The 6865-nt window shown below is 39.1% G+C and overlaps 1 pseudogene; it reads left to right on the top strand.

The window, feature by feature from the left end:
• Positions 1–1723: 1723 nt before the first annotated feature.
• On the top strand, positions 1724–5017 carry LOC101412041 (ras-related protein Rap-1b pseudogene; annotated as a pseudogene).
• Positions 5018–6865: the final 1848 nt, after the last annotated feature.

Genomic DNA, 6865 nt, shown 5'->3' with positions numbered 1-6865 from the left:
GCCAATGTGGCTCAGTGATTGAGTGCTGGCTTCCCACTTATGAGGTGCTGGGTTCAATCCCTGGGCCCAGTACCTAAAACAAAACAAAACAAAATGCTAGGTGAGCCACTGCTGATGAATTGGGAAACCAATAACAATTTCCCGGGGAAGAAAAGATCATTGGGTCATGGACCAGGCATATCCTCCAAAAGATATCCACCAATGTTTCATCTCTATTAAAGTGGCATCAAGCAGTGTTCTTATATATATTTTTAAAAAGTTCCAAAGGTACTTACTAACCTGTAAAAAAAAAAAATCCTCTCCGTTAACATCAGATGTGGTTATTTAAATATAAATTTCAGAGTTTTGACTTCTTTAATCTTAAAAAATGAATGACATTTGTACTTTAATGTATTTTTTAAAGATGTTTTTTATTTATTTCTCCCCCTCATCATTTGCACTTGCCGTCTGCTCTGTGTCTGTTCATTACGTATTCTCATCTTTTTCTTTTTTAGGATGCATTGGAAACTGAATCCAGACCTCCTATGTGGTAAGTGAGCACCCAGTTGTTTGAGCCACATCTACTTACTGCACTTTAATATTTTAAAAAGTGAAATTTAGAGTATGCAACATACACACTTTTGTGTAAGTCTTAATTCAGCATAATGTTTTGTTTTTTTTTGTTTGCTTTTAAAATTTCATCCATGCAGTTGTATGTATTTTTTTTCTTTTTATTTATTTCTGTGCATTTATTTTTAGGTGTTCATTTTTTGCTGGGCATTATTCCATTGTAAGGATACCTTTACTTATTTATCCATCCACCTGTTGATGGGCATATAGATTTTTTACAGTGTTAAGCTATTGAGCTGCTCTGAACATTCTTGTATAAGAGATGTGGGTTTGGTTTTTTTTTAAGGAAGTACTGGGGTTTGAACCCAGGAACTGGTACATAGGAAGCAGACACTTAACCACTGAGTTACATCCACTCCTTGATGAAGTCCACTGTTTTTCCTACCTTATTGTGGTGTTGAATCAAGAATATGTTGCACAACATTTTAATAGAAGTGCAAGGAACAGTTCAATACTTATCTGATCTTTTTGTTGACCTTATAAAGACACCTGGGTTCTAGCAACTACAGATGAGAAGAGCAGAGTCAGGTAATTCAACATGGACATAGCAACAGCCTGGCCTGATTTCCAGATCATTAATACCTGATATAAGACCCTACCTTTTTTTTTTTAAAGATTTATTTTTTATTTATTTCTCTCCCCTTCCCCTCCACTCCGCCTCCCTCCCCTCCCCCCGCCATTGTCTGTTCTCTGTGTCCATTCAATGTGTGTTCTTCTGCATCTGCTTGCCTTATCTGGCGGCACCGGGAAACTGTGTCTCTTTTTTGTTGCGTCATCTTGCTGCATCAGCTCTCTATGTGGCGCCATGCCTGGGCAAGCTGCACTTTTTTCACACGGGGCAGTTCTCCTTGCGGGGTGCACTCCTTGTGCGTGGGGCACCCCTATGTGGGGGACACCCCTGTGTGGCATGGCACTCCTTGCACGCAGCAGCACTGTGTGTGGGCTAGCTTATCACAAGGAAGACCCTACCTTTAATGATTGAAGTGATTAATGCACAACTCTGTGATTATACCAAATACCATTGACTATATAGTTTGGGTAAATTTTATGCTTTATTAATGTGCATCAATAAAATGGATTTGTTTAAAAAAAAAGAAAAAGACCATACCTTGACATGGCAGATGTCCAGGTAGGAAAGTGTCCATTGGTGCCCAGAGGTAGAGAAACCATCTTGTGTAAACCCTTCAGTCCAATCAGGAATCTAACTACTTAAGGGACTTTAGATCCCTTACCAACGTTCTTAACCCCAATTCCATGTCTTTTTTCTATGTTCCCCAAAGGGGATGATCTGTGACTCTAGCTTTATCACATAAGCCTGGGTTACTTTCAATGTGTTGGTCTATTCAGTGGAAGCAGTCTCTGAATCACAACACCTGGACTGTGGCCTCCTGAGTAGTGTCAGCTGCCATATGCACCTCTGTCTGATGAACCCAATTTTTGTCACTGGATCTGTGACTATAAATTGAAGTGCAGCAACTTATAAACATGTCAGCATTAAGAGTATCAGTCTTTGGTGGGTTTTTCGTATTTTTATACATAAACAAAGTATTATGAATCATTTATAGTTCCATTTAATAACAGAGACATAGTTTTCTTATAAGATTTTTCCTTCCAGGGAAGATTTCTAAGAACTTTTCATATTTTACTTTCTTTTCCTTTGTGCTGTATTTCTTCTTTAGTTTTTTACTTTTTTTTCTTTTTCTTAGCACAGAACCAACCCTTGTCCCAGTTGCAGTCTTTTAGTTAAGTCATTCTTTTCACACATTTAACAAGCAATTCCCATTCCATCATTGTCTCTAACTCTTCTCCAGATTTCTCTTAATGGGCTGGTCTGTGCTGCTGGCAGAGTTTTTCTTTTTTACCTTTCCTTCTCAACCTCTAAATACTAAACTTGAATATGAGCAGTAGTAAGGAGAACTTCTTTTTCTGGTACTATTCTGAATCAGATAACTGGAAAGCACTGGATAAAGTACAACAAACGTTCTTTTAAGTATAGAGGTGAGCCAAAAAGAAACTAGGTGTAGTAGCCTGAGGGTTACACATGCCACCCTTCTCAGTAATCATGTCCTTTTGCAATGCAACTATGATGCCACTCCTCGCAAGAAATGGCCTATTCCTAACTCTTTAAACCTGGACTGCCCTTGTAACTGATAAAATGCAGCAAAACTGCCATACTATGACATCTGAGGCTAGGCCTTAAGAAACGTTACAATTTTCCATGTAGATGTTTTTGGACCACAGTCCTGAGACTGCCATTTAAAGAAGGTGGTCTAAACTCCTAGAGGATGAGAGGCCACGTAGAGAAGAACTGAGGTGCAGCAGCCAACAGCCAGCACTGACCACCAGCCATGTGAGTGAGGCCATAATAGACCTTTCAGCCCAGCTGATCTTCCAAATGAAAGCAGCTGCATCAATGAGGCCAGGAGAAACCAACAGAGGAACTGCCCACCCAACCCACAGAACTGTGAGAAATAATACAGCATTGCTGTGTGAAGCCACTAAGCTTTAGGGTTGTTTGTTAAGCAGCAAAGGACAATTAACAACCTCAAGGACCTCTCCAAGAGCCAAACAAAGAAGATAAAACCAGAGCAGTAAGTGAGTGAACCCTCACTCAGGCATCCCTGGGTCAAGGTTGGATGGAGTTTGCCTGTCTTGACAGTCAAAGGGCTTAGGTTTGAACAAAATCTAAACCTCTCATGAGGTGGGAAGCAGGAATTAAGAAACCTGGATAAAGTTGAGAATTTCAAAGGTTACACTCTAAGCGACAGGGTGGTTTATGAAAAACTGCCACCGGGCATAAAAAAATTATAAGGCTTGTCTGTCTTTTTTTTTTTTTTTTAAGATTTATTTTTATTTATTTAATTCCCCTCCCCTCCCCCGGTTGTCTGTTTTCTGTGTCTTTTTGCTGCGTCTTGTTTCTTTGTCCGCTTCTGTTGTCGTCAGCGGCACGGGAAGTATGGGCGGCGCCATTCCTCGGCAGGCTGCTCCCTCCTTCGGGCTGGGAGGCTCTCCTTATGGGTGCACTCCTTGCGCGTGGGGCTCCCCTATGTGGGGGACACCCCTGTGTGGCACGGCACTCCTTGCGCGCATCAGCGCTGCGCATGGGCCAGCTCCACACGGGTCAAGGAGGCCCGGGGCTTGAACCGCGGGCCTCCTATGTGGTAGACGGAAGCCCTAACCACTGGGCCAAAGTCCGTTTCCCAGGCTTGTCTGTCTTGACCTGGGATAAGAGTAGGAAAAAAAAGAATTTATTTTTTTTGATTTATAATGACTGGCCAGAACTCACTTAGAAATGGAGTTTGAATGTATACCATCAGTATCTGGGAAACCCAGTTGATAATTTAACAAAAAATGCTCCACTAATGCAAAATGTTAATAATAGGAAAAAGTGTATGTGTGAGGGGAGGGTATATGATGGGAATGTTGCACTTTCCACATGATCTTTCTATAAACCTACAATTGCTTTAAAAAATAAATAAAAACCAACCAAACGAAAAGTGGTCATGATAATCTCTGTAGAAAATCCTAAGAAATCTACAAAAAGGCACCATTCTATTAAATGATTTGAGCAAACTCTCAGAATATTAAACCAATGAATAGAAGTCAGTTGTGGGAGAGCGAGGCTGAACGCTTGACGTCAAGACGACGCCACCAGACCTGGCTCATAGTTGTGTAACCAGCAGTGGCACCAGGCAGTACAGCTGAAGAAACCCTGGCTGTGCGGACCCAGTGACAGCGCAAGTGGTACGAGATTTTGACAACTTTATACCAGTCATGAGTAGAAGCTAGTAGTTCTTGCCTCAGGATGTGTTGGAAAGTCTCCTCTGACCATGCAGTTTGTTTAAGGAATTTTTGTTGAAAAATATGATCCTATAATAGAAAATTCTTATAGAAAGCAAGCTGAAGTAGATGCACAACAGTGTATGCTTGAAATCTTGGATACTGCAGTAATGAAACAATTTACAACAATGAAGGAGTCTTATGTGAAAAACTGACAAGATTTTGTATTAGTTTGTTCTATCACAGCACAGTCCACATTTAATGATTTACAAGATCTGAGAGAACAGATTCTTCGAGTAAAAGACACTGATGATGTTCCAATGATTCTGGTTGGTAATAAGTGTGACTTGGAGGATAAAAGAGTTGTAGGAAAGGAGCAAGGTCAAAATCTAGCAAGACAATGGAAAAACTGTGCATTCTTAGAATCTTCTCCAAAATAAAAAATAAATGTTAATGAGGTCTTTGACAACCTAGTACAGCAAATTAACAGAAAATCTCCAGTGCCTGGGAAGGCCTGCAAAAAAGACATCATGTCAGCTGCTTTATATACTAAATGCATTGCAGCTCTGAGCCAGGTCTGAAGAACTGTTGCCAAATTCAACAGTGCCAGCATTCCAACTTTGTTAAACCTACCTCATCTTACATGGATGTTCCTGTGGTGGTACCCTTTCAAGAGATGGATGAAAGCTACTACGTCAGTTTGCACATTCTAATCACTTTGCAGTATCACAAGAGAGTTTTTACTATATAATAGTCCTAGAGTATGCAGCTGGTAAAACCAGAGGCTATGTCCAGTATTATTGCTTAAGAGACATTCTTCATCCACCAATGTTGTACCTGTATGAAAATAGCATACTGTACACTTTCACACACACCATAAACTTTGTATTGGAGAGTACAATAATGTAAATCCTAAGAGCACCACTGTTTTAGTGTAATAAAAGGAAGTTCAAAGAGCTCCTATATAGACTACTCCAGACAACTTCACTTCTTTGATACATATATAGCTTTTTGTAATTTTTTAAAAAAATTCAAGATCATTATCATTATATTGTACAAAATAAGCACTTTTTGATTAACACAGCTATATACTTTTTTAACTTTTGAAAAACCTGTGGACAAGACAGTGCTCTTGTCTTTAAAACATGATAGTCTTTTCAGTAAAGTATCTTAAAGATGTAGACTTTAATGTCTGTTCAGAAGGAAATGTCCAGACTTTTCATATCTTCTATTATATGTTTCCTTTTTTGTTTACATGGGGAACAATGCTTATATCTGTGTGTAGAGTGGGGGTCTGCAACAAGAACTGTATATTTTCAAACAATTTTTTTAAAGGTTTAACAATTTTTGTAAGTGATTTTCAGGCTTCTGCAACTGTAGATTCTCACTGTGAATGTCTTGCTTGCTCACGCATAAGTGTATTTGCAATACCAAATATATAGGTTTAGTTTTTTTTTTTTTAAAGTCAATTGTGTTAGCAAAGAACAAATGGATATTAAAATCTGAAAATACTATTTACCATAGAATCAAAAAGCTTGGAATTACTTAGGTTTAATTATTAGAGTAGTTGCAGGTTTACAGAAAAATCATGCAGAAAGTACTGAGTTCTAATATAGCCTCCTCTCATACACATGATTTTCCCTTCTTAGGGTTAAATGTAACAAACTATGTCCAAAACCTGTACAGAAAACTACAAAACTATTTTGAGAAGAGTTAAAGATTACCTAGTAAATAGTGAGATAGACTATGTTCATGGATAAGAAGACTCAAATTGTTAAGATGTTAATTCTCCCTAAATTGATTTATAGATTCAATACAATACCAAATAAATTCTTAGTGGGTTTTTTTGTAGAAATTGACAAGTAGGTTCTAAAATTTATATGGGGAAGCAGATGTGAGTCAAGCAATTGGGCTCCCATATACCATATGGGAGGTCTAGGGTTTGATTCCTGAGGCCTCCTGGTGAAGACAAACTAGCCTGAGTGGAGAGCTGGCTTGACTGGAGTGCTGGCCCATGCAGGTTGCTGGCCCATGTGGAAAGCTGGTGCAGCAAGATGATGAAACAGAAAGAGACACAGAGGAGAGACAATAAGAGATGCAGCAGTCCAGGGAGCTGAGGTGGCACAAGAGATTGACTGCCTCTCTCCCACTCTGGAAGGTCCCAGGATCGGTTGCTCATGCTACCTAAAGAGAGGACAAAGTGGACGCAGAAGAACTCACAGCAAATGGAAATACATAAATAATATCTTTAAAAAATAAAATAAAATTTATATGGAAATGTAAAGGACCTAGAATAGCCAAAACAATATTGTAAAAAAAGAACAAAGTTGGAGTACTCACATGACCTGATTTAAAGATTTGCTATAAAGCTACAGTAATTAAGAGAGTGTGGTATTGGCATAAGGGTAGACATATAGATCAACTGGACAAAATAAAGAGTCCAGGAATAGACCCAAACATATATGGTCAAGGTGCC

This window comes from Dasypus novemcinctus, chromosome 1, assembly GCF_030445035.2.
Source record: "Dasypus novemcinctus isolate mDasNov1 chromosome 1, mDasNov1.1.hap2, whole genome shotgun sequence".
In the NCBI taxonomy this organism is placed as follows: Eukaryota; Metazoa; Chordata; class Mammalia; order Cingulata; family Dasypodidae; genus Dasypus; species Dasypus novemcinctus.
Note: the sequence above shows the minus strand (reverse complement) of the source record. Positions and strands in the feature narration are given on the sequence as shown.